Consider the following 24531-nt stretch of genomic DNA (forward strand, 5'->3'; position numbering starts at 1 on the left):
CACCGACGTAGCCAGGGGGGCACCCAGGAAATAGTCCCCATATTTTTCCACGAATGTTGGATGACTCTGTTGCCGTTGTTTTTATACATTTTAAAATACCATCAGATAATATCGATGGAAACAACTATCAATAGATAGTGACATTAAAAAAAAACTATCGATATTATCGACATTACATTGTGTGCCAGGTCTACCAAGCGGTCACAAAACTTTTGTACCTGGTTTTTTATTAGTTGTCCTTTCTCTCCAATGAATTAAAAATAAAATCGATAATATAAATTAAATAATTAATAATATTTCCGTTTTGAATAATTGCTTTTTTCACAAAAGCCGCACATATTTTCCTATTTAGTACAAACACAAAGTGCATTACCGGTCACACACAGCGCCGAATATGAATAGAAGAAATATTTCCAAAGAAATTTATCGCTGGTATTTACGTTTAACGGGTCTGACAAGTTCTTCGCCAAATAGTCAACTAGAGCGGATTCTAATTGCTTACACAGCTATTCTATTGTTAATTGGTCTTTGGCTTTCATACATCTTCACACTTTCGCAAATATTGAATAATGAATGGATTACCATCAGCATTACAATTCTACTTTGGCAATTTTTAGAAAGCGGATATGAAACCGTTCACGTGCTGATGTGTTTATGTTCCATAGCTCAACGTCAATCTGAGAGGAATATTTCAGACGAATTTCAAACAATTTGGAATACTTTGCGAGCCTTGCTATTATGCCACCATCCTGAGGGGAAGGATCTGTTGGCCTTAAATAATTTCCTATACAATATTTATTGGTTACTTGAAGGATTATGGTTAATTTGTGAAATATGTTTGGAATACATCAGCGCCGTGGAAATTGATTTTGAATATATTTTTTATTATTTGCTGCCGAGATTAACAGTGACAAATGTTTATCTCCAGGCGGCATTGTACTGCTGGGAAATTGTGGAAACATTACACGATCTAAACAAATGCGTAGATTTGTATATCGAAGTAAAAGATGATTCTCCTAAAGATATTCGCCTCGTTGTTAAAAATCAAACTGATGTGCCCCGATATGGCATCAATTGTTCAACGCCATGTACTTTGGATTTCCAAACACACCAATGGCAATGCCTTTTGACCATAAAATGGATTTATAAAAAAGTAGTTCTCATTTCGAATTGTGGTTCCCGTTTATATGGTTCTCGACTATTTCTCGTACATACTTTGTGTATTATTGAATTCACCGTAGTGTGTTATATCATTATCGTGTCTACGCTGAATGTGAACTTTGACTGGAAGTTTATAACAAAATTGGCATTTAGTTTAATGCCAAATGTTCTCAAATTTATATATCTCTGTAGAGTTTGCGATAAGTTTTCGCTAATGGTAAGTTATGAATTTTTAAAAGAATTTTTCAAGACCTCGTGGATTTTTAAAGAATTTTTCAAAACCTCGTGGATTTTTTAAAGAATTTTTCCAAACCTCTTGGAATTTTTAAAGAATTTTTCAAGACCTGGTGGATCTTTTTTTCTGAGATCTCGTTGATTTTTTAAAGATTTTTTCAAGGCCTTGTGGATTTTTAAAGAATTTTTCAAGGTCTCGTGGATTTTTTAAAGAATTTTTCAAAACCTCGTGGATTTTTTAATGAATTTTCTGAGATCTCGTGGAATTTTTAAAGAATTTTTCAAAACCTCGTGGATTTTTTAAAGAATTTTCCGAGATCTCGTTGATTTTTTAATGAACTTTCTGAGATCTCGTGGATTTTTTAAAGAATTTCTCAAGGTCTCGTGGATTTTTTAAAGAATTTGTCAAAACCTCGTGGATTTTTTAAAGAATTTTCCGAGATCTCGTTGATTTTTTAAAGAATTTTTCAAGGCCTCGTGGATTTTTTAAAGAATTTTTCAAAACCTCGTGGATTTTATAAAGAATTTTTCAAAACCTCGTGGATTTTTTAAAGAATTTTCCGAGATCTCGTTGATTTTTTAAAGAATTTTTCAAAACCTGGTGGATTTTTTTAAAGAACTATTCAAGACCTGGTGGATTATTAAAGACTTTTTCAAGGCCTGGTGGATTTTTTAAAGAATTTTCCGAGATTTCGTGGATTTTTAAAGAATTTTTTAAAATCTCGTGGATTTTTTAAAGAATTATTCAAGACTTGGAGGATTTTCTAAAGAATTTTGCAAGACCTCGCGTATTTTTCAAAGAATTTTCCAAAACCTGGTGGATTTTTTAAAGTATTTTTCAAAACCTCGTTGAGTTTTTAAAGAATTTTTCAGGATGAATCTTTCAAGACCTCCTGGATTTTTTAAATAATATTTCAGGACCCCGTGGATTTTTTAAAGAATTTTTCAAGACCTTGTGGATTTTATAAAGAATTTTTCAAGACCTCGTGGATTTTATAAAGAATTTTTTAAGACCTCATGGATTTTTAAAGAATTTTTCAAGACCTCGTGGTTTTTTAAAAAAAATTTCAAGACCTCGTGGTTTTTTAAAGAATTTTTCAAGACCTCGTGGTTTTTTAAAGATTTTTTAAAGAATTTTTTAAGACCTCGTGGATTTTAAAGAATTTTTCCAGACCTCGTGGATTTTTTAAAGAATTTTTCAAGACCTCGTAGATTTTTTTAAAGAATTTTTCAAGACCTCGTGGTTTTTTAAAGAATTTTTCAAGACCTCGTGGTTCTTTTAAAGATTTTTTAAAGAATTTTTTAAGACCTCGTGGATTTTTTTAAAGAATTTTTCAAGACCTCGTGGTTCTTTTAAAGATTTTTTAAAGAATTTTTCAAGACCTCGTGGAATTTTTAAAGAATTTTTTTAAAGATTTTTCAAGACCTTGTGTATTTTTTTAAAGAATTTTTCAGATTTCGTGGTTCTTTTAAAGATTTTTGAAGAATTTTTCAAGACATCGTGGATTTTTTTAAAGTATTTTTCAAGACCTTGTGGTTCTTTTAAAGATTTTTTAAAGAATTTTTTAAGACCTCGTGGTTCTTTTAAAGATTCTTTAAAGAATTTTTTAAGACCTCGTGGATTTTAAAGAATTTTTCAAGACCTCGTGGTTCTTTTAAATAATTTTTCAAGACCTCGTGGATTTTTCAATAAATTTTTCAAGTCCTCATGGTTTTTTTAAAGAATTTTTCAAGACCTCGTGATTTCTTTAAAGATTTTTTAAGAATTTTTCAAGACCTCGTGTTTTTTGAAAGAAATTTTCTCCTCGTGAATTTTTTAAAGAATTTTTCTCCTCGTGAATTTTTTAAATTCATCAATATCTCGTGTTTTTTAAAGAATTTTAAAGATTTTTTAAGAATTTTTCAAGACCTCGTGTTTTTTAATAAATTTTTCAAGCCCTCCTGGATTTTTTAAAGACCTCGAGGGTTTTTTAAACAATTTTTCAAGACCTCGTGTTTTTTAAAGATTTTTTAAACGAATTTTTAAAGACCTTGTGTTTTTAAGAAGTTGTCAAGACCTCGCGGTTTTTTTAAAGATTTTTTCAAGACCTCGTGGATTTTTTGAATAAAAGATTAAAGATTTTTTCAAGACATTTTCAAGGCCTCAACTATACATTTTTTAAGCCCTCCTGGATTTTTTAAAAACCTCGAGGTTTTTTTAAACAATTTTTCAAGACCTCGTGGTTTTTTAAAGATTTTTTAAACTATTTTTAAAGACCTTGTGTTTTTTAAGAAGTTTTCAAACCTCGTAGTTTTTTAAAGAATGTTTTAACGAATTTTCGTGGTTTTTAAAGAATGCTTTAAGGATTTTTCTAACGAATTTTTCAAGACCTCGTAGATTTTTTAAAGATTTCTTCAAGACCTCGTCGATTTTTTAAAGATTTTTTCAAGACCTCGTCGATTTTTGAAGTACTTTTCAAGACCTCGTGTTTTTTAAAGATTTTTTCAAGACATTTTCAAGGCCTCAACTAGTGTTTTTTTAAGAATTTTTCAAGAAATCTTTCAGGTATTAACTCGTGGATTCTTTAAAGATTTTGAAGGCTAAGCACGTGGAAATTTAAAAAAATTTTCAGGACCTCTTTAAAGCCCCAACTTATGTATTTTTAAAGATTTTTTCAAGACATCTTTAACCACACAACACGTGAACTTTTAAAAAAAATTTATAGAATCTCTTCATTTATTTTTGTCTTTTTTTCTAAGCCTATATTGAGGTTTTAATAAAGTTCTTAAATTGCTTTAACTAGTTCTGTTATTTTTTTTCTCCTTACAGACTTCGGACATTCTATCGAAGCTTACATCATCGCCAGTGAAGTCACCATTGCTAGACGATTTCATTTTACAAATTAGACAAAATCCTATCAAATTTACGGCCTATGATTTCTACGAACTCAACAGTGAAACCCTGACCAAAGTGAGTAGAGAAATTTGCAAAACAATATAATGTGTGCCTTCCTAATCTTCTTTCTCATTTCCTTTTTAGGTTTCTGTTATCGTTTTTGATTTAATGTTATTTTTGTTACAAATATTTTCTCTTACCAACATTGCTTAAAAAGAGCTCGACAACAGACGACATTTGAAACTGGTGCAACGGAAGGCGGAGAAAGTTTGTTGCTGGTAATGCGATTTCTATTGTTAGACTCGACAATAAAACATTAATAATATTATATTTTATAACTTGGTCTTTGACGAATTTATTTCAAATCTAATTGTAAGGCATTACATCAGAATTATGACTTTAGATTCGCTTAGGACGAGTCGCGTCTAATAGTAATATTTATAGGATGTTTCAACGAAAACGTTTCGTCTGGATATATGTAGGTATACTTACATCAACTTCATTCTTGTTTGGAATTAGTATTTTTAAACAACAAATAACATACTTACATATTTCCAGAATTACATATATGTATATGTACATACCTATAAGAAAAAAAAACAGAATTATATGTAGAAAAACTACGAGCAAGATTTTACGAGGGGCACTAGAAAACCTTCTGGCCTAGGCAACACGCAGTATCGCCAGGCGTCATTCGACATTTTTTTGGAAAGTTTGGCAGTTTTTAGCCTAAGCGTACTCTGGACAGTTTGACATGCGACCATTTGTTGAATTGTTTTCAGTGGCTTGATTGAGACAGAATGAAACGTGAAACTTTTGGCTTTGGTACAGGCACATGAGGGGATATGACAGATATGAGGGGAACTACACATGTTTATGGCCTAACAATGAAAACGCGAATATTTACCATCAAAAATAGTTTTATCGTTTTTTAAGTAGTCTCCAGCATGATTTATACACTCTTTTATGGGGTCAAGCCAATTGTTGAAGCACTTTTTCCACTCCGATTGAGACACCTTCAAAACATGTTTTTTGGACGCTTCAACAGCATATTCTGGCGACGAAAATCGATGACCACGCCTCTTTTTCCTGATGTGCGGGAATCAAATGAAGCCATTGGGTTCCAAGTCAGGCTGTACGGCGGATGTGCCATCAATTCAACGTATTGTCCCTTCAAAAATGCGCTGGTTTGAATATATGTATGAGAGCTCACATTGTCATGGTGCACAATGATTCGTCTTCTCTTGTTCATTTTGCGAATTTCTCAGGTGACTTCAGGCAAACAAATTGTAGTGTACCACTCCGAATTAACCTTCCTACGTTCTTCAAGCCGTTTAGTAGCCACATGGTCAGTTTAGCAGAAGAAACAGGCTACCATTTGCTTAGCAGTACTTCTTCCATGAACAACTTTTGTTGGATTTGGCTCGCCTTCGAAGACTTCCGAGGTCGATTGCTATTTTGTTTCGGGTTCATACGCATAGATCCAAGATTCTTCGTCTTTGACAATATTATAAATGATAATCAAATTGTGCTATATCTAACGAGAAAACCCCATTTTTGCGGCCAGGTGTTCATGAATTATCAATTGTTTGTTGGTGGAAGAAATACCCAAGGATGCCTCTATTGCACGGCATATAAAATGGCGGTCTTGCATTATCCGTTCAATGGGAAGTTTAGTGGAATTTTATGAAAATTTGAAAGTACATAAAATGCATTATATTTGTATTGTAATCGTTAGCTAAGTATCCCACCGTAAATAGCCTATAGCACTGCTCAACAAAATTGAAAAAGTTGAATGTTTCAATCGAAATTTTTTGGTTTCTAAATGAAATCTGCGAGTTATTTTCAAATCCGGTCTCGGTTTTTCTCCATCAGCTCTTGTTCTTGAGATATAGCTCAAAATCGTTTTTTTAGAGTTTTGCCAGAATTTCGCTATTTTCAGATACAAACAAATATTTTTTGTGGGGTTTTCGATACTAATATATCAAGGAGATATTGTACGCTCGATACAATAAGTTTTTGAAATAATTACTCTAAATATATATCAAAAAAATATAGAAAACATACGACGGACCTTATAAAAATTTCATATTTTGACTACTTTAAGCTGTAATTACGTCATCGGGGGAAGTCATAGGATCTTCATATGGCATACCGGATATGCTTAGGGTGTCTATTATATAGTCTAGTATTCAAATATATAATATAATGTTCATAGCTCCCATGATTCGGCCATAACCTAAAAATCGTCATGAAGTCTGCCAACGAGAAGTAAATGGCTTATGTGCACACAGAAAAATATATTTTAGAAATATGTTTGGATCCAAACAAATACTTGTTTGGACTGATTGCAAACAAATATATGTTTTTATCCAAACATAATTTGTTTGTGTGCAAACAAATATATGTTTGCAACATTTTGTAACATATCTCAATTTTATATCTTTGGATACCAACATATTTTTTAGGTTAGAATATATTTTTTTATGGTTGGAGAGGATTTTTGTCAAAGAGAGTAACAACAGGGCTCTCGCAGCTGCGGAATGCTGGTTTATAATAAAGAGCTGTGTGCATGGTGTAATAGGAGAAGCAGAAGTTTTGTGATGTGTATGCGTAAAACATGTGTGTTTCGTGCTTTGTTGTTGTTAGCCAACGTAGCAAGCGAAGAGGAAAAGAAAAAAATGGTATTAATTATGTTGGTCTTCTTTCATCTGTGTTCTATAGAACATCGTTGAGTAAAGACGGTAAAGTGAGTGAATAAATCAGTGTTTTTGTCTTTTCTTAAAGAAATTGTGCTTTTTAGTAATATATTTTATGAATAGACAGCGGAATTTTATGCAACCCCTATTTTTGGTCCGATTCATGTCAAATTTTGGGACATATTTTTGGCTTCTGATTACATTGCAATCGAAACATATGACATATGCAAAATTATGCAAAATGCATAAATTTTTTCATATGCAAAATTTATGCATTTTACATATTTTCTTATGCAACAAATATTTCAATACTAGGTACAAAAATGTTTGTGTGTACAATTTTTCTGTTTAACATTCTCTTCAGGGAAGTCAATAAAATAGAGAAATGTATAACAACAGCCACAACCTTCAAAATACCGAAAATCGGGAGGCATCGTTCTATGGGGGCTATATGAAGGCCTGAACCTAAACCGACAAATTTTAGGTGGAAAGTGTTTTACCTGCAAGGAAGACTTAATACCAAATTTCAGCCATTCCGGAGGGATATTGAAGGCACAACCTTCAAAATTCCAGAAATCCGGAGGTACCGTTCTATGGGTGCTATATGAAGACGTGCACCTATACTGACAAATTTCAGGTGGAAAGTTGTATACCCACAACGAAGACAAAATGCCAAATTTTAGTCATTTCGGTGTGATATTGAGGCCACAACCTTCAATATACCGAAAATCGGGAGGTACCATTTTATGGGGGCTATATGAAGACGTGGACCTATACCGATACATTTCAGGTGGAAAGTTTTATACCCCCAACGAAGACTTAATAACAATTTCAGCCATTTCGGGGGGATATTGAGGGCACAACCTTCAAAATACCAGAAATCCGGAGGTACCATTCTATGGGGGCTATATGAAGACGTGGACCTATACCGACAAAGTTCAGGTGGAAAGTTTTATACACACAAAGAAGACAAAATGCCAAATTTCAGTCATTTCGGTGGGATATTGAGGCCACAACCTTCAAAATAACGAAAATTCGGAAGTACCATTCTATGGGGGCTATATGAAGACGTGGACCTATGCCGACAAATTTCAGGCGGGATGTTTTATACCCCCAACGAGGACTAAATATAAATTTTCAGTCATTTCGGTGGGATATTGAGGCTACAACTTTCAAAATTCCGAATATCGGTAGGTACCGTTCTGTGGGGCCTATATGGAGACGTGGACCTATACCGACAAATTTTAGGTGGAAAGTTTAATACGCACAACGAAGACAAAATCCCAAATTTCAGTCATTTCGGTGGGATATTGAGGCCACAACCTTCAATATCCGAAAATCAGGAGGTACCATTCTATGGGGGCAATAAGAAGACGTGGACCTATACAGATAAATTTCAGGTGGAAAGTTTAACGAAGACTTAATACCAAAATTCAGCCATTTCGGTGGGATATTTAGACCACAAATCTTTGAATATACTTTTGCATATGGTTTTGCATATGCTCATTTTATGCAGATATGCACAAATATGTCAAAATATGCACGATATGCAAAATATGCAAAATTTTCTGGGCCTAATTCGTTTTGTTTTGTAATAAAGCGAGTTTCTATCTAATCAGATTTTCTCTACGACCATCCTAACCATATATGCATTTGCATAGGATTCCGCTGTCTATTTATGAATCAAAAAGGTGATTGGAAATATTTTATTGGACAAGGAAGAAATCGCATTTATATTGGTAATTGCATCAATAAATTTTTCATATACATAAATACATATGTATATTTGAAATATGGATGTATATCATCATTTGATTCTAGATGCCGATTTCCCGCTGATGATTTGAACTTTGAAGAAAATGTGTTTTATTTCACAACTAAGGAGAAGCGTTCAACGATGTTTCTATATAATTTTTTCTTTTTAAAAGTGTGACTTTTTAAAAGTTATTTCATACAGTTTTTCTTTTATTAAAGTGTGTTATGTATTTCTTTGGAATTTTGTATGTAGCTATGTGTCTTTGTTGCTTTTGCTTTTTTCTATGCCCTTCAATAAAAACGCCACCATTTATAAATGTGTATATATATATATATATATATATATATATATATATATATAAGAAATAGGCAGTGACCGATTGCTGAGAGCAAGTGAGCATACATTTCAATGTGTTTCACATTGACATTTACGCTCCCTTGCTCTCAGAAAGCGCCCACTGGTGCATGTGTTTGTTTTTTTTGTGGCTTTTTGGTTTGTATTTCTTGCACCCAAACATATATTTGTTTACAGGACTGCTTGCAAACAAATATATGTTTGCTGCAAAATATGTTTGGGAGCCCATTTTGTATCTGTGTGTGGTTTTTTGTTATTAGCTATGGGCTTCTAAAATACTTAGGTGTTATTATTGGAAAATTTGAATACCGAATATTTTTGACACTCACTGTACCTAAGAAAAATTACTCGCAAATGTTTGTTCAAAAACGCGATCATTTTAGTCGATAACGAATGTTGTCACCCCAACTATGAGTACTCGGTTAGAAACAACTCGATATCGAATCACATAATCACTTATTCTCTACGATAACAAGAACTAATAGAATTAATTTGCTATACAGCTTTATACTATATAACGTTATTTATGTAATCAATCGTCAAATGAAGCCAATGACAAATAAACACATCCATCCAGTTTTATATTTGCCTTCGCTGCAGTTAGTTATGGCTTGTCGCATTCTGAAATCTTGTCATTATAACTACTTACGTTTTTTGGGTTTAACATGCCATTCGGATAGCGCTTACATTGCCATCGGTTTACAATTTTTCAATAGTTTTCTAATAATTTTCCTTATAAATGAAGTGCGTCTATATATCATTAATTTGGATAAAATGGAAGGAGTCATTAAGGCTACGTGGGTTTACTTGTATATCACCTATCATTTTGCACACATTATCGATTGTTTGTGGGCCATTCTAAAGAAGGAAGAAGTGAAGGAGGTCCAGCAATTACTTCAAGATATTGAGGATACATTTCAATTACGTTTATTCAAACGCATGACTTCTAGAAAGGAGAAAAGAAAATATTTGTGGATTGCAAATTTCTTTGTACTCGATATTTGTTGGTTCGTAGGTAGCATCCAAATACCTCTCTATATTCACAGACAAACTTGGGAAGATATTTTATTTGACTTACGTTATCTCTATTCGTTGGAAGCAGTGATGAATATTCTTACACAACTGACAGTGCTTGTTATCGAATTAGAGGAGATATTACGAGATTTAAGCGAATGTCTGGATGTCCATAATAAACCTTGGAAAGGCCACAACTGTAGCAGTATTGAACAATCAAGAAATCGAACCGAAAATAACAATAAAGATGCGGGAAGAGTGATATTCGAAAATACCCATTTTCGTCCTTTTCAAATGAAACGCATATTGGCCATGAAACATATCTACTCTCAAGTACACACCATTTCACGTATTTCAGCCTCATTATATGGTCCTGGAGTCTTATTGGCCTATATTTTATTTGTTTCGGATCTATCCCAATATTGTTATATATTTATAACATCTATGAAGCATGGTGCCTTTGATGGAGTTGAGGTTGCGACAAATCTCTATTTCATATTACCACCCATTGTTAAATGTCTATTCTTATGCCGATTGTGTGGTAATTTTAAAAAGAAGGTAAGTGTTTACTAAGTATATATCATATGGGGGTCCACCAGCTACAGTTTAATTAATGAATCCCAGTTGTTAAACAATCATTTGCAACGAAAAAAAGGGACTGTGGACAAGGGCGGGTTTCATTCACATCAATGGGTTTTAGCGCCGGTGAAAATGTGTGCAAGACCATTGTCTCCTCTCTGTTAGGTAGCGCTATATCAATCCGACTTTATGGACTGAATATATATTTACCATTCGAAAAGTCAGGAGAAGCCGCAAGAGAAGCAACTCAACATTATTTTTGTTCGATTTTGATGTTGTGTTCGTCAGCTTTGTGTGTTCAAATATATTTTTCTATGTCATGAATTTGGCATTGCCATCATGGGTCCGACCATTGAGAAGTTACCCCAGTCGTACAGGCAAAAACAAAAAACACGTTCATTAACGTTTTTACCAGAAAACTACCAATCGTTTTTAGAAGATCTTTTTTATCTGAAAAGGCACATCTTGAGCTACCTGATGTGCCCTATCTGAGTCATCTTGCCAAGAATAACAATCTTGGCGCCATGTAGGGGGCTTATGGCCACAATTTCCTTCATTCATATTGTGGAAGTGTTGAACGGGAGAAATTGTGACCGACCAAACATTATTTAAGTAGCGATCCCCTAAGACCGCGGTGTGGTATTTCAAGGTTTGTAGTTAGAATAACAACGGAGCCTCGTTGAAACCTGGGCGACTCAATGTAGCATTGACTTAGTTGTCAAGTTCTCAGAATACCGAAAATCGGAAGGTACCGTTATATAAGGTATGTTGACAATTTTTGGTGGTGAAATTTCGTGACTGCAGGGAACTTCAAATATCAAATTACGGATATTCCAAAAAAATAGATAAAATCCTCAAAATATCGAAAATCGGGAAATACCGTTATATGGGGGATATACCTAAACATGCATTTGTGTTGACAATTTTGGTGGAGGAGTTTTGTGACTGTAGTGAAACTCAAATATCAAATTACGGGTAGCTCAAAATACAAAAAATCGGGAGGCACCGTTATATAAGGGCTATACGGAAACATGGACCTATGTCGACAATTTTTGGTGGAGAAGTTTCGTGACTGTATGGAACCTCAAATATCAAAATACGGATATTCAGTATAAAAATGTGGCAAAAACCCTTAAAATACTGAAAATCGGGATGCACCGTGGTGACCCCTAATAACCTCAAATGCCAAATTGCAGCTAGTTCGGTTAAAAATTGTATAATGAAAGAAAAAGCTTCATAATATAAAAGAAATCTTACGTTCCATCAATGAAATTTGTCATTGATTTTGAGCCAACGTAGAGCTTCATTGAATAAACGAAAAAAGTTTCATTGAGTTTCATTGAAGTAAAATTAACGAATTTGTTCATTATTGCAATGAAACTTCTTCATTGATGCAATGAAATCTCTTCATTAATGCAATGAAACTTCTTCATTAATGCAATGAAATATCTTCATTAATGAAATGAAACTTATTCATTGATGCAATCAAACCTCTTCATTAGTGAAATGAAACTTCTTCATTGATGCAATGAAACACCTTCATTAGTACAATGAAACCTATTCATTAATGCAATGAAACTTCTTCATTATTGAAATGAAATACTTTCATTAATGGGCTTATTGACCTGTTTATCGATACAGAGTCGGCGGAAAAAGGGAACTGATGAAGTTGTTTGGTGACAACTGAAACTATAGTATTTCCTACCCTCCGCCCGCAACTAATCAATTTCATATCCACTGTAAAACATTTTGTTGTTATTCAAATACTTGAATACAACAAAATATGGACTAAAGCTGAAATAAACACAAAGATGTAAAATTCTGCAGTCCAACAATAAAAAACGCCAACAACAATAATAGGCATCAGCACGGCCTTGTTGATCAATGCGTAATGCAAAAACAACAACTTTCTCGTTGTTTTACCCCCGCTTATTGAAGCAACACTCCTATGTTCCCATTCTTTGCAAAGCAAAGACGACATAAAAACAGTGGTGGATATAAAATTCTTTAGTTCGACTCAAATTGTAGGGTAATCAGTTTTAGGGCCATATAGCAAATTTCTCATTTTGTTTAATTTGCTGGATGGGCTTATTGACCTGTTTATCGATACAGAGTCGGCGGAAAAAGGGAACTGATGAAGTTGTTTGGTGACAACTGAAACTATAGTATTTCCTACCCTCCGCCCGCAACTAATCAATTTCATATCCACTGTAAAAAATTTTGTTGTTATTCAAATACTTGAATACAACAAAATATGGACTAAAGCTGAAATAAACACAAAGATGTAAAATTCTGCAGTCCAACAATAAAAAAACGCCAACAACAATAATAGGCATCAGCACGGCCTTGTTGATCAATGCGTAATGCAAAAACAACAACTTTCTCGTTGTTTTACCCCCGCTTATTGAAGCAACACTCCTATGTTCCCATTCTTTGCAAAGCAAAGACGACATAAAAACAGTGGTGGATATAAAATTCTTTAGTTCGACTCAAATTGTAGGGTAATCAGTTTTAGGGCCATATAGCAAATTTCTCATTTTGTTTAATTTGCTGGATGGGCTTATTGACCTGTTTATCGATACAGAGTCGGCGGAAAAAGGGAACTGATGAAGTTGTTTGGTGACAACTGAAACTATAGTATTTCCTACCCTCCGCCCGCAACTAATCAATTTCATATCCACTGTAAAACATTTTGTTGTTATTCAAATACTTGAATACAACAAAATATGGACTAAAGCTGAAATAAACACAAAGATGTAAAATTCTGCAGTCCAACAATAAAAAACGCCAACAACAATACAATGAAATACTTTCATTAATGCAATGAAATATTTTCATTAGTGTAATGAAATGCTTTCATTAATGTAAAGAAATACTTTCATTAATGCAATGAAGCCTTACGTTGGCTCAAAATCAATGATACATTTCATTGATGTAACGTAAGACTTCATTTATTTCATGAAGTCATTTCATACTCATATAATGCATAAAAATTAAGTCAACGCTAAATATGTTTAATTCATTTTATTGCAATTAGTTTTGACCATGGATACAATACGTCATTTTTGATTCCTTAGTTATTAACTAAATACATTCATGATACCATTGGTCGTTGTCATCTGTAAGTAAAATTAAAATAATAAACAATTTGTTACTAAATAACTGGTTTTCTACACAATAACTTGCCTTCATGTTTTGCCGCTCAGTCATCCCCTGTGTACTTCCATGATGTTGGGATACAGCATACAAAGTTCACATAAAACAACTGTACTTATAAAAACTACATGAAAGAGTTTTAGTTTAATATTTGAATTTTCTTTTCACATTAAACACTTCATACCTACTTTCAACGAATTTTATGATCCTATTGGGCGTTGTCACTATTAAGTAAAATTGAAAATCATAAAAACTGTTAGTAATTTATTTGTCGCTGGACACCAAACTCTTGGCATTTTCTCCCTCATTCCATTCTTCTTTAGATTTTCTATTGCTTGCATCTATTACAAAGAGAAAAACCAAATAAACGTAAATTCACTTATATAAACAAATGAATACATAAAACTTAACAGAAATAGTTTGTCCAATATTTACATACTTACTTTTCTAAGTTAAAAACACGAATCGTAAAATTTTTATTCATCCGCACTTGGCGGCGTTATAATGTCAAATAAAACAATGTTGTTGACAATTTGCTGATCAACTTTTTGGCAGACAGGGTTGTTTTGTCTAATCTTGTTTTCTGCTTGTTAAACGCACACACGCACATTCACACCGCACAGCTGGAATTTACTTCATAAAAACAATGAAATACATAACAAGGAACGACAGAGAATAACATACCGAGAGAATAAGCCTTGATACCCAAGTAGAAAAAATGAGACAAACATTTTAATGAGAATGAATATGTATGTATATCAAAGTCAATCGCTAGTAAATCAAGGAATTTTTGTACAGTTACGCTTTTAGAAACGCATCTGCTAATATTCGTACATACATATGTATGTTTGATGTATGTGATTCTATACACACATATGTATGTACTTGGCAGATTTATAAATGTGTTCTGTTTATGATTGTGGAAAATTTAAAACATTTGTTTAATAAAGAAAAATAATTACAAGAAAAATGATAATATATATAGATTTCAGACCCTTTTTTCATTCCGCAAATTGTATTAGGAACTTCAGAAATGTTTCAATTATTTAATGAAACTCTTGCATTTATTTAATGAAAATGTTTCATTTATTCAATGAAACTGTTTCATTTATTTAATGAAACTGTTTCATTTATTTAATGAAACTATTTCATTTATTTAATAAAACTATATCATCAATTTTTGGAGCCAACTAAAAACATCAAATATATCCAATTTTCCACATATTTCTTAAAAGATGTTTGAATACTAGTATTTTTAAGCACATACTATTTAGAATAGTTTCAATACTCACATATTTTTTAAAATTTAAAGAAATTAGAAGTTACATTACATCAATGAAATACGTTTCATTTATTCAATGAAACCAAAAATCATTAAATTTTAGTTAACGTAAGGTTTCATAGCATTAACTAAACATTTCATTGTATTAATGTAACATTTCATATCATCAATGAAAAATAATCAATGAAACCCGTTCATTGATACAACGAAGCATTTTTCTTTCAGTGTAGCTAAAATCTTAAAAATACCGAAAATCGGGAGATGTCTTTATATGGGGGCTATGCCTAAACATGAATTTATGTTGACAGGTAGTTTAGTCAAAAAAATTTGCTAAAATCCTCAAAATACCGAAAATCGGGAGGTATCGTAATATGAGGGCTATAGCAAAAGATGGACCTATGTTTACAATTTTTGCTGCAGAAGTTTTGTGACCAATGGGAACCATGGACCAATATTAATTCTTTTTGGTGGAAAGTTTTGTAACCAATAGAAAACCTCAAATGGCAAATTACAGGTAGTTCAGTCAAAAAATTTTGCTAAAATCCGCAAAATACCTAAAATCGGGAGGTACCGTTATATGGGACTTTACTAAAACATGGACTTATTTAGGCAATTTTCGGTGGGGAAGTTTCGTCACTTCAGGGAACCTTAAATGTAAAATGGAAACATGTAAATATGTATACAATTTTTGGTGCAGAAGTTTTATGGCCACTGGGAACCTTAAAATGTCAAGTTCATAGTTCGGGCAAAAAATGTTGCTAAAATCCTCCATATACCTAAACTGGGAAGGTACCGTCATATGGGGGTTAGATTAAAACATGGACCTATTTTGGTAACACTGTGCAACATTTTTGAGCCAATCGGGTGCAAACAACTTCTGTCCAGAATTTTATAAAAGTAGAGAACCAATAGGCAAAAACCATATTTGGGTTTTGTTTTCTTAGATCGGGTTCGGTTTTTATGGCCTCATCTAAACATGGTTAAAGATCGAATTTTTAAAACAAATCGGGGCTGTATCTCTGAAATCAATACGAATCTTGCTTTGACATCTGCAGCAAACTTGTAAATAAGAGCAAGAAGAAAATATTTGGAGGAATAGTGAACTCGAAAAACTGCATTTATTGCCTCAAATTTTATAATATATCTAAATATTATATAATTTATGTATATTTCGCAGCGTATCTCCCAAAATATTAAATTCTTTTTAATGTTACCTTTTGGGAAAATTTTCTCTGGAATGTAATACAAAACTCTTCAGAACATTGTATTGTTGTAAAATGCCTATATCGCCTTCTTTATAGCAAATTTTTCAACAAAAATTTGGTAAATATTTCAATAATTCATTGAAATCCCCAACATGAGAATAAACGGCCTGTGTAAACATTGTTTGAAATAAGTTTTGTAAAAGGTATGTTATGAAATACCCCTTCAACAACATGAAATAACAATTTTAGAGTTTCAGAATGTTCTGAAGAATTGATGGTCACATTATTTGGAAAATTTTTAGAATGGTTACTTGTTTCGACTTCCAACAGTTTAGTTGTTACAGACCAGAATTACAGAAATTATGTAAACTTTTCTATATTTTAACGAGTTTGATGCGCTAGATGCAGCTTTTCCTAGTTCATCTGTTTGACACATAAGTTCTACTACTTTATGGCTACAATATTGCTGAAGACCGCAAAGCAAAATTCTTATTAGTTTCGGAGATAAAGATCCGATCACTGGAAAAAAGCTCATTTTAGGTCGGTTTAGATGATGCCATAAAATCTAAACCCGATCTAAAAACACAAAACCCAATTAAGGTTTTTGTAGTCTCAATACATTAAAGATATTCCTTAAAATAATTCATAATAGGATATATGAAAAATGCGAGAAATCAATGGGAGATACACAATTCGGATTTAAGGAAGGAAAAGGCACACGAGAAGCTTTGTTTTGTATCCAAGTTCTTATACAACAAGTAAAAAAGCATCAGTCGGCTTTGCCGACAGAGATATACCCTCAGCCTATGTAAATTGGAACACTTTTTTCACAAAAAACTTGTGTATTTAGGGGGTTTCAAAATTTTGGTCGTATGAACCGACAAAAATGTTGATTAGGATTAAAGTTCAAAAATTTTGCGGAAAAGGTACTTAAAGGAATGGACCGACATAGACCATGGAGGTGCCATAGGGGGTTTTTACACCCTTCGGGCTGTTTTCTCAAGAAGTATGGACTTGCCCCTGAAACAACGTTTACCATCGTAATTGAGGTAGGTACTTGAAAAAATGGACCGATATGGCTTATCTACGAACTTAAAGTAAGTTTGAAAACAATATTACGAAGGCCACCCATAAACATGGTGTCATAGGGTTTGTTTTTCAACTTTCAGGCTATTTTCTCAGGAAGTATGGACTTGCCCCTGAGGAAACTTGTACCTTCGTATAGGGAACAGTGAATACAAGATGTTACAACAAAAACCAAGGCGATTCGAGAACAGGTTCTAAACTGAACTTTTCTGAAATTTTGTGTGGGAGGTACTCTAAGGAGTTTACCGATTGAGTCCATATTGGAACCTCATCTAAGTCTGGTAGAAATTTCATAATGTGCAAAGTATGGACCACATCGGTTACTCCCTTCAAGAGTTATCGTGCGCAAAAATTTTCCGAACATTTTTGAACTTTTGTGGGGGTGGTACCGGAAGGAGTGGACCGATATAATCCATCTTTGAACTTGAACTAAGTTTGGAAAAAATATTACGAAACCCAAATTTTGGACCAAATCGGCAGACCCGTTCGAGAGTTATTTTGCGCTCCAACCACTACATACGGTGTCATAGGGTTTTTTGTAACTTTCAGGCTATTTTCTCAGGAAGTATGGACTTGCCCCTAATGAAACTTACAGCGTCGTATAGAGGACAGCGAATACAACTTGCGTAAACAAAAATCAAAGCGATTTGAGACCAGGTCCTAAACTGAATTTTTTCGAAATTTTGTGTGGGAGGAACCCGAAGGAGTGGACCGATTGAGTCCATATTGGAACCTCATCTAAGTTTGGTAGAAATTACACGATGTGCAAAGTATGGACCAAATCAGTTATTCCCTACAAGAGTTATCGTGCGCACAAGTTTTGCGACAATTTTTGAACATTTGTGGGGGAGGTACCTGAAGGAGTGGACCTATATAGCCCATCTTCGAACTTATATCGAATCTGGACAAAATATTTCGATACCCAAAAATTTGAACCGAATCGATTGATCCGTTCGAGAGTTATCGTGCGCACCAGCCAGCCATACAGACAGACGGACGGACATTGCTAGATCTACTCAAAATTGTCTGAAACGGATATCGTACAAACATACTTGAGGTCTAAAACCATTATTTCGATGAGGCATATTTTTGGTCGTATCAAAGTGTAAATACCCTCTTTAGCCTAAAGGCTGAGGGTATAAAAATGTCGGGAAGTTCAGAAGGACGTATTCATATGCTTCATAGACTACGAAAAAGCCTTTGACACGATACAACACGATAAGCTGATCGAAATAATCAAGTCTATTGGAATAGAAGACAAAGAAATAAGATGCATAAAAAGTTTATACTGGCATCAAACTGCCCAAATTGATGTCAACGGAGATACAACAGAAGAAAGGAGTTAGACAAGGATGTGTCTTATCTCCACTACTATTCAATATATACTCTGAAAAAATATTTCAAGAAGCATTTTTAAATATTCAAGAAGGTATAAAAATCAGAAATAACATCCGATACGCCGACGACACCACTATACTGGCTGATAATATGTCGGGACTACAAAGTCTTATGAACAGACTCACTGAATATAGCGAAAAATATGGGCTAAAAATTAATATCCAAAAAACTAAGTTCATGGCGATTAGTAGAAATAATTCGCACACGGACACATCTTTAAAAATACATAACTCTACTATTGAAAGAGTAATATGTTTTAAATACTTAGGCGTTCTAATTAATGAGGAATGGGACAACAGCAAAGAAATTAAATGCAGAATAGAGATGGCAAAGGACGCGTTTTCCAAATATAAAGTGTTAACAAGCCATAACATAAACATTGAAACGAAGACAAGATTCGTTAAAAATTATATTTGGTCAGTATTGCTATATGCAGTTGAAATTTGGACCATTAAAGCTGTAGACATTAAAAGACTCGAGGCATTTGAGATATGGGTTTACAGAAGAATACTAAAAATACCCTGGACGCATATTAAAAAGCAAAAGAGTGCATACCTAGGACACATTATGAGGAATCCCAAATATAAACAACTCCAATTAATTCTCCTAGCAAATATAGAAGGTAGAAATTCCAGAGGTAGAAAAGAAACAACCTGGCTCAAGAACATACAGCAATGGACCGGATATCATAACGCAGACTACCTTATCAACACATCACGAAATAGAGAACTCTTTAGTCAAATCATAAATAACATTTAATGAAAATAGAAACTATGTAATTGTATGATCGCAAATATTCGAAAATCGAATAAGCAAATAAAGAAGAAGAAGTAGTCTCAATATGTACTTTCAGAAAATGTCCATTAGAAGTTGTTTGCATTTCCAGTGTTGCACAGTGTAATTTTTGGTGGAGAAGTCTTGTTACTGCAGGGAACCTGAAATGTCAAATTACAGGTACTTCAGTCCAAATATTTAGCTAAAATCGATACAGCAGCATACAGGCCAAATCTGCAGTCAGTAGCAACACGAAGCTTCAAGGGTCGCCGTAATCGCCAAAAATCAAGATTTTTATAACTTCGAGGCCCCAGTAGCACGTATTAACATATTCCAGTTGTGCTCAAACTTTGGCAATCTTAAAATCTAACAAAACTAAACAGTTTAGACGGCACCCCCCGTCTAAAAAATCCGACATCGGTTTGTTCCCTATGAGTTAAAACCAGCCTAATGCTACAAATTAAGACAAAGAAAATATTGAATTTTACATAAAATGTTTGATATTTTATCAAATTTTATATTTTTGCTTAGTTTAATAATTAAAAATGGTATTACAATACCATATTTTTATACCCTGCACCACACTGTACTAAGATGTCTCAATAACATAATAATCTACTAAAAAATCGACGTTAAGTGGCCAACAATCTTAAATATTCAAAAATAGGCAAAATTTCGTTTTAATTCTGCCGTTTTTATAATGAAATATAACCAGTTTTCTCCTTTCCAGGATAGCGTTTTTTCTTGGTGCTTAATTTTAATAATTTGCTATAAAAAATTACATTTGTACACAACAACGTTTGTATTCGCATTTATTAAAATGAATAATAATATTGCCGAAAACAAATCGATAATGACCTGTTATTTGACAAAATATTCAACAAAAGTTAAAAAACCGAATATTTTTGACGCAAAGAAAACAGGATTAACATATTTTATTCATTATTCTCGCTTATAGGCCCAACATTTTTTTAAGTATTTGGTTTTTTTTTGTTATTGGGAATGGGCTTCTAAAATACTGAGGTGTTATTATTGGAAAATTTGAAAACTGAATATTTTTGACACTCACTGTACCTAAGAGAAATTACTCGCAAATTTATGTTCAAAAAACAAAAATAATTACGTTTCAGTGTTTTATTGTTTTAAGTGCATTTCTAGCACTTAAAACTAGAAAATTATTTGTCGCTTAGCCTCAATAAATATATTTTTTCTCATGATTGCATCCCTCAAATAAAACGCTTGCCGTTTAATTTTGCCACCATATATAATTTAAATGCAAGCGTTTTACTTGAGAGATTCCATCATGAGAATGAATATACAGTATCGGCCAAAACTAAAGCACCCCCTCAGTAAATTTTTTTGAAATGATAATTTTTTTATGAAAACTAAATTATAAATTTATTTTTTATTTTTCTTTTTATTTATTTATATCTTCATAATTGAAAAATACAAAAATAAGGAGATCAGAATTCAATAAACAAAAGTTAAAATTCAAAAAACATTGTAGGTCGCAAATATAAGCGGACAAAACTAAAACTTGAGGTACAGCAAAAACTATTGAAATCAATATTTCGTTGCTTATCCTCTATTCTGGATGACACAATCACATCTTTTAGGCATAAAGGATACTAAATTATTAATTACTGCAGGCGAAATAATCGGTTTTCGGAAAATTTGGCTTAAATCCTCAAAATACTGAAAATCGGAAGTTACCGTTATATGGGGGCTACACCCACGCGTGAACCCAGGTCCACGATTTTTGGCGAATATGTTTTGTGACCACTAAGAACCCTAAGTACCAAATTACAGCTAATTTAGTAGGAAAATGTGGCTTAAATATCCGAAATACCGAAGATCGGAAGGTACCGCTATAAGGGGGCTATACCAAAACATTAGCCGATATTGTTCATATTCATCCAAAAATGATGCTACAGCATTCTCTGGTCAAATACTAAATCCCTTAGGTTTAAAAATTAGCAAAAGAACGAATTGCAAAAGAACGGTAGACGCCGACTTATTCAGTCGACGACCAGCAAAAACCTTCCGCCTCCATGTTTTACAGCGTCTTTGCAATATTTAGGATTTAACGGTTGCCCATTTGGTCCAAGCCTTTTACCATCTGTAGTGCGATTCTCTAACTCATTTTTTGAGTTACCGACAAATGTCGGTAAAATTAAAATGCTTATAATTTCGGTAATTAACAATATTATTCGGTAAGTTAGCGACCAATACAAAGTAGTCGAAAAGTTCTACCGATAGCAACACTGTTGTCAACTTTTAATTAAACTTTCCATTCATAATTTTGCGTTTTAATTTTACCGACATTTGTCGTTAACTCAAAAAATGAGTTACAGAATCGCACTACTGAATACTTTAAATTAAACATAGATTCATCGGAAAACAGTTCAAATGGGTCTTGGCGAATGCCAGTCTGGCACCTTCATTTTTAGTCAATATGTTTTTTTGCTGGTCGTCGACTGAATAAGCCGGCGTCTATCGTTCTTCTGCAATTCGTTCTTTTGCTAATTTTTAAACGTTAGCGTATTGTATTTGACTAGTGGATGCTGTAGCATCATTTTTGGATGAATATGAACAATATCGACTAATGTTTTGGTATAGCCCCCTTATAGCGGTACCTTCCGATCTTCGGTATTTCGGATATTTAAGCCACATTTTCCTACTAAATTAGCTGTAATTGGGTACTTAGGGTTCCTAGAGGTCACAAAACATATTCACCAAAAATCGTGGACCTGGGTTCACGTTTGGGTGTAGCCCCCATATAACGGTAACTTCCGATTTTCATTATTTTGAGGATTTAAGCTAAAATTTCCGAAAACCGATTATTTCGCCTGCAGTAATTAATAATTTAGTATCCTTTATGCCTAAAAGATGTGATTGTGTCATCCAGAATAGAGGATAAACAACGAAATATTGATTTCAATAGTTTTTGCTGTACCTCAAATGGGGGGGTGCTTTAGTTTTGTCCGCTTATATTTGCGACCGTGGTGCAATGGTATGCACACCCGCCTTGCACGCTAAAGGTCGTGGGTTCGATTCCCCGGCCAGTCAACATCAAAACACTTTTCAACGGTGGCAAAATACCCCTCAGTAATGTTGGCGACATTTTCTGAGTATTTCAGCCTTGTACAACTTCTCTACAAGTGGTGTCTTAGACACGCCGTTCGGACTCGGCGATAAACAGTAGGTCCCATATCATTGAGCTAATATGAATCGGGGTGCACTCATTGATATGAGAGAAGTCTCCCCTGTCCCGCCTGGGATGTTTGTGGAACAATTATTATTATTATTATTTGCGACCTAAAATGTTTTTTGAATTTCAACTTTCGTTTATTAAATTCTGATCTCCTTATTTTTGTATTTTTCAATTATAAAGATATAAATAAATAAAAAGAAAAATAAAAAATAAATTTATAATTTAGTTTTCATAAAAAAATTATCATTTCAAAAATATTTATTGAGGGGGTGCTTTAGTTTTGGCCGATACTGTACATATTTATTGAGGCTAAGCGACAAATTATTTTCTAGTTTTAAGTGCATTTCTAAATAAAACACTGAAACTCTTTTTTAATTATTTTTTATTTTTAACTTTTTAGTAAATACATTTTTTGACCACTGAGAACAAAATTATAATCAATTTAGGCCGAAAATTTAGATAAAAATTTTAAAATGCCTGAAATCGTATAGTACCGTTATATAAAGGCTATACCAAAACCTGGACTTATGTCCATAATTTTTGGTGGGGAAGTTTTTGTACCATAGGGAACTCCAAATGCCAAGTTACAGCCAATTCAGTCTAAAAATGAAGATAAAAATCCTTAAAACACTTGAAATCGGGTGGTACCACTATATGGGGGCTATACCAAAACCTAGACCTATGTCAACAATTTTTGGTGGAAAAGTTTCTGTACCATTGGGGACTCCAAATGCCAAGTTACAGCCAATTCGGCCTAGAAATGAAGATAAAATCCTTAAAACACTTGAAATCGGGCCGTACTGCCATATGGGGGCTATACCAAAACCTGGACCTATGTCCACAATTTTTGGTGGGGAAGTTTCAGTAACATTAAGAACCCCAAATGCTAAATTGCAGCCTATTCCGGTTAAAAATGAAGATAAAATCCTTAAAACACTATACCAAAACCTGTACCTATTTCCATCATTTTTAGTGAGGAAGTTTCTGTACCAATGGGGCTCCCATTGCCAAGTTCGGCATAAAAATGAAGATTAAATCCTCATAATACTTAAAATCGGGTGGTACCGCTATAAGGGGCTACACCAAAACCTGGACCTATGTTCACAATTTTTGGTGGGGAAATGTCTGTATCATTGGAAATCCCAAATGACAGCTAATTCGGGCAAAAATGAAGATAAAATCCTCAAAATACCTGAAATCGGGTGGTACCGCTTATGAGGGCTGTAGGAAAAAAATGGGCCCATATTCATGTATTGTCATCCAAATCTGAAAAGTGTGCAAAGTTTCAGTTCGATTGGTCAACTGCAACTGCGTTAAAAATTAGTTACTAAATTTGAACTAAATCGGGTGATACCGCTATATGGGGACTATAGGATAAAATGGACCCATATTGGATTTGGTTCCATATTCATGTATTGTCATCCGAATCTGAAAAGTGTGCAAAGTTGCAGTTCGATTGGTCAACTGCAACCGTTAAAACACTATAAAATGGACCAATATTGGTTTTGATTCCATATTCATGTATTGTCATCTAAATCTGAAAAGTGTGCAAAGTTTCAGTTCGATTGGTAAACTGCAACTGTGGTAAAAATGAGTTACCAGATTTGAACTAAACGGACACCAAAGCAAGTTAAATAAAACACTGTAAAAACTCGATAATTTTAGTCGATTACGAATGTGGTCATCCCAACTATGAGTACTCGGTTCGAAACAACTCGATATCGAATCACATAATCACTTATTC

General features: G+C 33.5%; 1 protein-coding gene across 6 annotated transcripts in view; it reads right to left on the reverse strand.

The window, feature by feature from the left end:
* The window catches only part of LOC141397526 (uncharacterized), a 381453-nt gene that overhangs the window by 138698 nt on the left and 218224 nt on the right, over positions 1–24531 (reverse strand). The window lies entirely within an intron of this gene.

Source organism: Musca autumnalis, unplaced genomic scaffold, assembly GCF_047663935.1.
Source record: "Musca autumnalis isolate F117 unplaced genomic scaffold, ASM4766393v1 scaffold_3, whole genome shotgun sequence".
Taxonomy (NCBI): domain Eukaryota; kingdom Metazoa; phylum Arthropoda; class Insecta; order Diptera; family Muscidae; genus Musca; species Musca autumnalis.